Source organism: Anastrepha ludens, chromosome X (assembly GCF_028408465.1).
Source record: "Anastrepha ludens isolate Willacy chromosome X, idAnaLude1.1, whole genome shotgun sequence".
Classification (NCBI taxonomy): Eukaryota; Metazoa; Arthropoda; class Insecta; order Diptera; family Tephritidae; genus Anastrepha; species Anastrepha ludens.
In genome coordinates this window covers 55,001-65,000 of record NC_071503.1, presented here as the reverse complement: position 1 = coordinate 65,000, position 10,000 = coordinate 55,001, and the positions used below count along the sequence as shown (strand labels likewise).

Here is a 10,000-nt window from a genome sequence, read left to right as displayed (position 1 = left end):
AATTGTGGGTCAATGTAAGGAGCTGCCCCCCCACTCGCTCCAGTTCGACACGCGAACGACCCTCAACCAAAATGAGAAGGTCGTCCGCATACGCACAGTGTTTACAAAGTGGCTCTAACTGCCGAAGCAGGGAGTCCATCATGAGGTTCCAAATGAAGGGACCAGAGATGGATCCCTGCGGACAGCCTCGAGCCACTCCAATCTCCACACTCCCGCCCACTCCTACAATAGATGCTTTTCTGTCCGAAAAATAACTCCGCCATAGAGCAATTTCCGGACAGCCAAGCTCCTCTAGCCGTTGTAAGACACGGTCCCAGCGCAAATAGTCAAATGCCCCCTTGAAGTCAATAAATATGCCACGGACATATTTATTGGCGCTTTCACTTACTACATTCTGGACATACAACCACGCATCTTCTGTACTACGTCCTTTCCTAAATCCATACTGCCTATCCGACCTAACACCCCGAGTTAGCTCCTGAAGCCGCTCAACCATAACCCTTTCCAGCACTTTTCCAAGTACTGGAAGGAGGCTGATACCACGATAAGATCGAGGATCGCTCCTGATCTTATCGGGCGACTTCAAGAGTACAACGACCCTAGCAACTTTCCACTCGCGGGTAGATAGGGACATCATCGTCTGGTGTTTTTAACGTGAGTACCTGCTGGCGACGGCCCGAACCCACGGTGCTCAAAAGCACAACGTATCAATACAATGCGTTGATCAGCGCCCCAAAAATGCCGAAGCATTTAAGGATACCGATTGGCAGTGTGGCATGGACACACTGACCACCTTGGTAGGGCTCGAGGCCTACCCATACCTCTGCCGTTCTTTGGGTCCCGACACCCGGTTAATTGCAACACTACATCGAGCTAAAGCTCTACCCGCGCTTTAGGTCTCAACCACAGCCACCACGAAAACCTCCCCGAAGGGCCGTTCCCATAGAACAGGTCAGAGCGAACTCTGAGGGCTCCTGTTCCCCGTGGTACCGAGTTAAGGTCTCCGGTAAGACATCGAACCCGAAGACTCTGCCAGTTGAGCATCCATACTACTCAGGCACTGGCAAACCTAGATTTTAGTCGCCTTTTACGACAGGCATACCTTACCTCGGGCATATTCTAACCCCTGCACCGCTGGGGGGAGTAGATAGGGACATCGTCGTGTAGGGTTTTTACGTGAGTTCCTGCTGGCGACAGCCCAAACCCACGGTGCTCAAAAGCACAACGGATCAAAACAATGCGTTGATCAGCGCCCCAAAAATGCCGAAGCATTTAAGGATACCAATTGGTAGTGTGGAATGGACACACTAACCACCTTGGTAGGGTTCGAGGTCTATCTAACCCTCTGCCGTTCTATGGGTCCCGGCACCCGGTTGCATTGCAACTCCACATCGAGCCAAAAGGCTCTACCCGCATTTAGGTTTTAACCACAGCCACCACGATACTCCCCGAAGGGCCTACCTCAAGAACAGGTCGGAGCAAGCTCCGAGGGCCCCTGTTCCCCGTGGTACCAGATTTAAGTCTCCGGTCAGACCTCGTAGCCGAGACTACTACCAGTTGAGCTTCCATACAGCTCTGGACTGGTGGCCATTCCCCACACCTAAGCCCCAATCCCACAACAGAATGCACAGACAAGAACGGCTAAAAACTAATCAACTGAACGCCTTAAATTACGTCGCCGCCTAAACACCTCACGCGCATATTGCCCTAACATTTCGACATTCCGACGGTTGGCAATCACACCACTCACATCATACCGTCCATCAGTCCAACTAATCCCCACACCCGCAAGATTCCTAATGTCTGAGTACATCGGGCATTCACAGAGGACGTGCACCCAGTCCTCTCTTGCCGACCCACAAACACATTCCTCACTTGTGGACAAGCGCCTCTCATGCAAATATGCATTAAGAGGCCCATGTCCAGTAAGGAGGAATCCTAGGCTGAGGGAAAATCCAAAATCTGGATTTTCCCCGACAAAGGAAACATCCCGAATGTACTCGTATGTCACGCGACCTTTGGAACTATTGTCCCAACGGTTTTGCCACCCACGAAGCATACATTCATTCAACAACCTTTTACACTCTAAAAACCCCCTTCCTACATCACCGTCGGATAACCATCCAACACGCAGCGGCATACAAAGCCTCCTTCTCAACCTGAAGGCAACCGCCCGTTGCACGACTAACAGGTCAAGAGGAGGCGCACCTAACAACACCTGCAACGCATCCGTACTCACTGTACGGCATACAGGCAAGCAGGCAAGCAACATAATGCGCTGGCACGCCATCAGATGACGTTTGCCAACCGACTTTAAAGCCCATTCGTACCATATAGCGGCACCATAAGTGGCACAGGCCACAAATAGGCCCCGATATACGGTACGAACCGCGCGTCGGCTAAGACCCCAGTCAAATCTGACTACGCGACGCACTTGCCCAACAATTGCCTGCAGCCGCTCCCTCAACAACACTAAGTGTGGAGTAAAACACATCCTTTCACTCATAGTTACCCCCAGGTATTTGACTTGCGTCACATACCTAATCCCTACCCCATTCAAACGGACAATCGGTGGACGACTCGGGGACAATCTGCCCTTAAGCAGCATTGTCACCGTTTTGTCCATCGATATATCCACTCCCACATCTACCCCCCAATTGTGGGTCAATGTAAGGAGCTGCCCCCCCACTCGCTCCAGTTCCTCACGCGAACGACCCTCAACCAAAATGAGAAGGTCGTCCGCATACGCACAGTGTTTACAAAGTGGCTCTAACTGCCGAAGCAGGGAGTCCATCATGAGGTTCCAAATGAAGGGACCACAGATGGATCCCTGCGGACAGCCTCGAGCCACCCCAATCTCCACACTCCCGCCCACTCCTACAATAGATGCTTTTCTGTCCGAAAAATAACTCCGCCATAGAGCAATTTCCGGACAGCCAAGCTCCTCTAGCCGTTGTAACACCCGGTCCCAGCGCAAGTAGTCAAAGGCCCCCTTGAAGTCAATAAACATGCCAAGGACATATTTATTGACGTTTTCCCTAACTACACTCTGAACATACATCCACGCATCTTCTATACTACGTCCTTTCCTGAAACCATACTGCCTATCCGACCTAACACCCCGAGTTAGCTCCTGAAGCCGCTCAACCATAACCCTTTCCAGCACTTTTCCAAGTACTGGAAGGAGGCTGATACCACGATAAGATCGAGGATCGCTCCTGATCTTATCGGGCGACTTCAAGAGTACGACGACCCTAGCAACTTTCCACTCGCGTGGAAAATATCCCTCCCATATGCATTTATCATAAATGGCCTCCAAATATTCCGGAATGAACTTCCACAAGCATTTGCACATCTCTCCGTTCAAACCATCGAAACCTGGAGACCGTTTAGACCTGACCAGGCCAAACGCATAGTCCAACTCCCCAACGTCTAGTGGAGGGACAGGCACCTCTTGTGCAGGAGGAACTTGAACCTCAGCCCTGGGAAAGAACTCGCCTAACAAAACATTGGCGCACTCTCTCCACGTCGATAATACAGTATCACCTACGCGAAGAGAGCTAGCCATCTCATTTCGACGACCCCGACAGATCCTAAAGACCTGTCCCCAAGGGTCGTCCCTATTTTCCCCCACAAATCTCCTCCACTCTTCCTCCTTAACTCTCACAAGCATCTTCTTATATTCTTTCATCCCTACACTAAATTGATACTTGAGCTGAGACAGATTCTCCGAATTGGTCCGCCTGCCGCGTTGAAACAACCGCCTCAAGCGCCGGACAGACCTCCTCTTTGAGTTCAACTCGCTAGTCCACCATTTCACACCTTTCATTCTCACAGCCCTAGCTTTCCTAAACACTGAGTCATTCACTCCCCAGACACATTCAGATAGACGAGCAATTTGCTCGTCAACCCCCAATTCCTCAAACTCACTAAGCGGTATATCCAATACCGCTTCCCTAACAGTATGTCCATATCGGTTCCAGTCAGTACACGAGGTACGCCATCGCCTCAATGGACTCCCCCCTTCTAGCTGCGGGGTACGGGGAGTAACCATAATTTGTATTAAATTATGGTCACTAATTCCCCAACCCCCCCTAACACTCCATTTACACTCGAACCTACTCGCTGCTGCGTCATTCATGAGCGTCACGTCAATGTCACTCACACCTCTAGGCCCCTCAAACGTATACCATACGCTTGGTTCGTTTGCTACGAGGAGGTTATTCGCCACAAGCCATTCGCTCATAACCTCACCCCGATCGTGGCTCCGATATCCAGCACTATGCCTGGATACCTTGCTGAACCACATCGGGGAGGTAGCATTCGCATCAAGACACACGATGGCAGGAATGCTACTCTCATGTAGTAGCACCGCATCAATGTATCTTAAGTAGGGCTCTAGAGGCTCGTCAAACTTGCAGTACAAGCTGACGACATTCATTCTGCCGAATTCCCCCTCGACACACACACATACTCCCCACTGTGATGAGTCAACTACTACACAAGAGTAGCTTGGCTCACACACAGCTACTGCGGCATTGACTCCAAGGTCCGTAAAGACCCTGAAGCCCCCAGGAAGACCTCTCACCACCCCATTGGTGGAGTATGGTTCCTGGAGCAAGGCAATGCCGCAGCCCCCCTCCGACATACACGCCCCCAATTCACACATCACGGCATAAGACCCCTGACAGTTCAGTTGATATAGTTCAACCATCAATGTCTAGCGTTCGCACGGGCAACAATGGCACAGTACACCGGGCAGACAGTGGACATCATCAGATGTCCGGCTGGCTTGCCCTTAAATGCACAGTTGCGACAATGCGGGGCATTGCCGCAACCTGCACTCCTGTGCCCTTCCTGCCCGCACCTCCGGCAGACATCCTTCTTGGCTCTGCATTCTGCCACCCTGTGATCGAAACCCATGCATCGGAAGCAGCCGGGCGTCAGTTGGTCCGGCCGTACCCGGAAGGAAAACCACTTAACGTAGCAACGACCTGCTTCCAGGAGGGCGGACATTAGCATGTCCGTTCCCTCAAGGACAACATTCGTCACCCCATCGGGGCTGACCTTCCAAGGACGGCTGATCATCCTCACGTCCTTCTCAAGGCACCCAGGGCTGAACTCCTTGAGGTTCAAACGGAACAACTCTCCCATGAACTCGTCAGGGGAGATCTCCGTGTGGACCCCTTGGACCACAACCCTAGGCCCCAGCTTCCGACGTATGCTCACATCGAGCCCCACCTCGGAAAACTTGGCATTTTTTACCAAGTTATCCCTCTCAGCAACTGATGGGGTGCGAATAATCGCACCTCCATCCTTCAACGGGCGTACCTCGTGCACCCTTACCCCCATGGAAGGCCCTACCTCCTTTACCACTTTTTTGATCACCTCTTTGGACGTAGTGGGGGTCTTACCCCTCACTACGACCGACCAGGTCTCAACTGGCTTGGGCACCGGCAACGCCGGCAACACAGGCGCAGGCGCCTGAGGTGCCGGCATCATCGCTGCACCAGCCAGCGCAGCTCCAGCCGTCCTCTGAGGTGCTCCCTCCCTCGTTATCTTCGTGGCTTCTAACCGCCCACGAAGATGGGCTATTTCCGTCACCATTTCCACAAACAGTTCCTCGAACTCCAAGGAGTATCCCAGGAGGTCTTTTGCCACACTTTTCGGGACGTCGTCCATATCTATGACGGCTCCACTAAAGGCCGTCACAATGGACTTGAAGCGCCCCATAAATTCGCCCCCAATTTTTATTCCCGAATTTTCCAGGGAAGCACCGAAATTCCTGCGGATTTTCTCCATGCGCTTCCCGGCTGGACCTAATTTATCCCCTGATTTACGCACCTTTTTCACCCCCCCCTTTTTCTCCCCCTCGGAAGCGCCCTCGCTTCCGCTTACCCCCGACTTACCTTCAGGTAACTTAGGGGCTACCTTCCCCTCGTCACTCGCCTTTACTACCGGAACTGCTGCACCTCCAGCGGTCTTCTTCCTAATACGGGGAGGGGACCGCAAAATAACCTCCTCCTCCCCCGACGTTGTCTCGTCCATCGCCGACGACGGTACAACAGAACCGATGGGAAGAGGGGTATTCGCCCTCTTCCGCATATCGCTTAATTTGGGCATCGCCCAATGCCCCACCAACTAGCTTGACGAATCCGCCGTATATCGCTCCCAAGCAACAACAAAAACAGGTCACTCTTGGGCGACAGTAAGGTACTACAAGACAGGGATGAGTCCCGCACAGGCACGCACACAGCAACCACACCTAACGGCAAGCCAAAGCAACCGCGAGGACGTAGCCCACACCACCAGCCAAAGGTCTGGCAAAGGCCACCACCAATGCCCTGCCGGACAGAACACCGTTCCCCGCACAGGGACGGGTCGACCAATATGAAGCTAACGCCGGGCTCGACCGTAGGCCAAACGCAGCACACTGTGAACACGGCACCTGCACAAGGTATTCAACCTTGGCGCAGCACTATACCACCGCACAAAAAAGAACACCCCTTTTATCGCTGCCGAAGATAGCAATATAACAGCACGCCAAACTATCAACGCACTCACTATATCCACGCCGAAAACTAACGGCACGCACCAAGTACCACGCCGAAAATTAACGGCACTCGCAAAAACCACGCCGAACCAATAACGGCACACACGCAAGAGTATAACCAATAGTTCACCGCACACTGTACGATACTATGTACAGCCACGCACACAGCTTGGCGTCACTCGAATAACGGTGAAAGTTCCCGTATCCGCAGAATGGCACTCACTTAACACAGTTGCCCGTCAACAAAGTACAGCTACTGTACAGCCACGCTAAAACGTAGCGTCACTAAAAATTCCGGTGAAAACACAGCGGTATTTTCCCGTACTCACACAACGGCACTCACTAAGCACAAAGCACAATGTGCCCGAATCGATGTACAGTTCATGTACAGCTACACTGTAGCGTCACTCGAATAGCGGATATAGCACAAAACGGAATTCGCAATAATTTATGCGCTCACGACACGGCACGTCTTCACTGCTCAACAATCACAATGAGAATGAGTAGATAGGGACAGTAGGAATCTCGTTAATCCATTCATGCGCGTCACTAATTAGATGACGAGGCATTTGGCTACCTTAAGAGAGTCATAGTTACTCCCGCCGTTTACCCGCGCTTACTTGAATTTCTTCACTTTGACATTCAGAGCACTGGGCAGAAATCACATTGTGTCAACACCCGTTAGGGCCATCACAATGCTTTGTTTTAATTAGACAGTCGGATTCCCCAAGTCCGTGCCAGTTCTGAATTGATTGTTAATTGATAATCGTTATAATTTAAAAAGAATATATATCGAATGATATAAAAAATTTTAGCAAGAAAGTTCCACAATTGGCTACGTAACTACTATCCGGGGAACAAGAATCGTAATTCTCTATTTACCCAGAACGAGTACATAAACCATGGTATTGCTTCCCAATCAAGCCCGACTATCTCAATCTTCAGAGCCAATCCTTATCCCGAAGTTACGGATCTAATTTGCCGACTTCCCTTACCTACATTATTCTATCGACTAGAGACTCTTCACCTTGGAGACCAGCTGCGGATATTGGTACGGCCTGTTGAGAAGTTTGCGTGACCCCACCATAAATTTTCAAGGTCCGAGGAGAAAATATCGACACAACAGTAAATGTCATGCTCTTCTAGTCCATCTACCATATCTCTCTTCGAAAGACTTCCATGGTAGTACGACTATAAAACAGAAAAGAAAACTCTTCCGATATCTCTCGACGGCTTCTTTATGGTCGTTCCTGTTGCCAGGATGAGCACAAGGCCCATTTTTAATAACAAACGGATACTCAACAGGTTACGGAATTGGAACCGTATTCCCTTTCGTTCAAAATAATTCAAGTATTTAATTATTTTTTAATATATATATATAAATTTTATTAATATTTTTTTATTAAAAACTTGAAAATTTTCGGCTTTCGCCTTGAACTTAGGACCGACTAACTCGTGATCAACCACTGTTCACACGAAACCCTTCTCCACTTCAGTCCTCCAAGGTCTCATTCGATTATTTGCTACTACCACCAAGATCTGTACCAATAGCGGCTCCATGCAGGCTTACGCCAAACACTTCTAAGCACACTATTGTACCCTCCTACTCACTAAAGTTTCAAAATTTATAAATCAATCGAAATTGTTTTATAAATCATCTACTTTAGCGGTAATGTATAGGTATACAACTTAAGCGCCATCCATTTTAAGGGCTAGTTGCTTCGGCAGGTGAGTTGTTACACACTCCTTAGCGGATTACGACTTCCATGTCCACCGTCCTGCTGTTTTAAGCAACCAACGCCTTTCATGGTATCTGCATGAGTTGTTAATTTAGGCACCGTAACATTACGTTTGGTTCATCCCACAGCGCCAGTTCTGCTTACCAAAAGTGGCCCACTGGGCACATTATATCATAACCTCAACCTTCATATCAAGAAAGGTGAGGTTCTTACCCATTTAAAGTTTGAGAATAGGTTAAAATCGTTTCGACCCTAAGGCCTCTAATCATTCGCTTTACCAGATAAGATTATTTTATATAATTTTTAAATGCACCAGCTATCCTGAGGGAAACTTCGGAGGGAACCAGCTACTAGATGGTTCGATTGGTCTTTCGCCCCTATACTCAATTCTGACAATCGATTTGCACGTCAGAACTGTTTCGGTCTTCCATCAGGGTTTCCCCTGACTTCAACCTGATCAAGTATAGTTCACCATCTTTCGGGTCACAGCATATATGCTCAAGGTACGCTCCAGTTAGAGGTATAAATAATAATAAATTATCATTATACATAACTATATGGAACGCCCCGGGATTGAATTAATTGACTATTTAAGAAAATAGACTAAAAATTAATCCCATTATATTTTTAAGTTAAGTTAATTATGCCATTAAGTTTAATATAACTCAATGACTTGCACATATGTTAGACTCCTTGGTCCGTGTTTCAAGACGGGTCCCGAAGGTATCCTGAATCTTTCGCATTGTTAATCATATAAATGCATACAAATAAATATTAATATCATAGATATTAAATTTTTTGTAAAATTCAAAAAATGAATTTTAGCATTATATATAATAAAATCTATCAACACTTTATCAAATCATTAGTATTTATTCTATGTTAATATGCTTAAAAAGCAAATTAATTTAAATAAACTTAATATCACCAATGATCTTTTGATAAATACTTTATTATGTTAATAGATTACAATGTCCTTATATGAAAAAAATGCACATTATTTTTAATTATTTAATGATGAATTTTTCATAATGGATATTCAGGTTCATCGGGCTTAACCTCTAAGCAGTTTCACGTACTATTTAACTCTCTATTCAGAGTTCTTTTCAACTTTCCCTCACGGTACTTGTTTACTATCGGTCTCATGGTTATATTTAGTTTTAGATGGAGTTTACCACCCACTTAGTGCTGCACTATCAAGCAACACGACTCTTTGGAAATATCTTTCTAGTAATCATTAACGTTATACGGGCCTGGCACCCTCTATGGGTAAATGGCCTCATTTAAGAAGGACTTAAATCGTTAATTTCTCATACTAGATATTAAGATATTCCATACACTGCATCTCACATTTGACATATAGACAAAGTGACTTAGTGCTGAACTATTTTCTTTTCGCTCGCCGCTACTAAGAAAATCCTTGTTAGTTTCTTTTCCTCCCCTCATTAATATGCTTAAATTCAGGGGGTAATCCCATATGAGTTGAGGTTGTTTTAAAATATTTTTTATCTTCTCACACAATTTAATAAATAATTATATCATCTTTTCATCTCTATTTTTCTTTTTTTCCTTTTATATAAATATATATTATAAATAATAATTATGTAAAATGAGGCAATTCTAGAATAAAAAAAAATTAATTTTTATGCTAGACATTCCTCCTTTAATTACATATATAAATTAATATTTTATATATATATAAATAATA

At 47.1% G+C, this 10,000-nt stretch overlaps 1 pseudogene; it reads right to left on the bottom strand.

Annotated features, from left to right (window-relative positions):
- Positions 1 to 7,005: 7,005 nt before the first annotated feature.
- LOC128870538 (large subunit ribosomal RNA) lies at positions 7,006 to 9,783 on the bottom strand (annotated as a pseudogene).
- Positions 9,784 to 10,000: the final 217 nt, after the last annotated feature.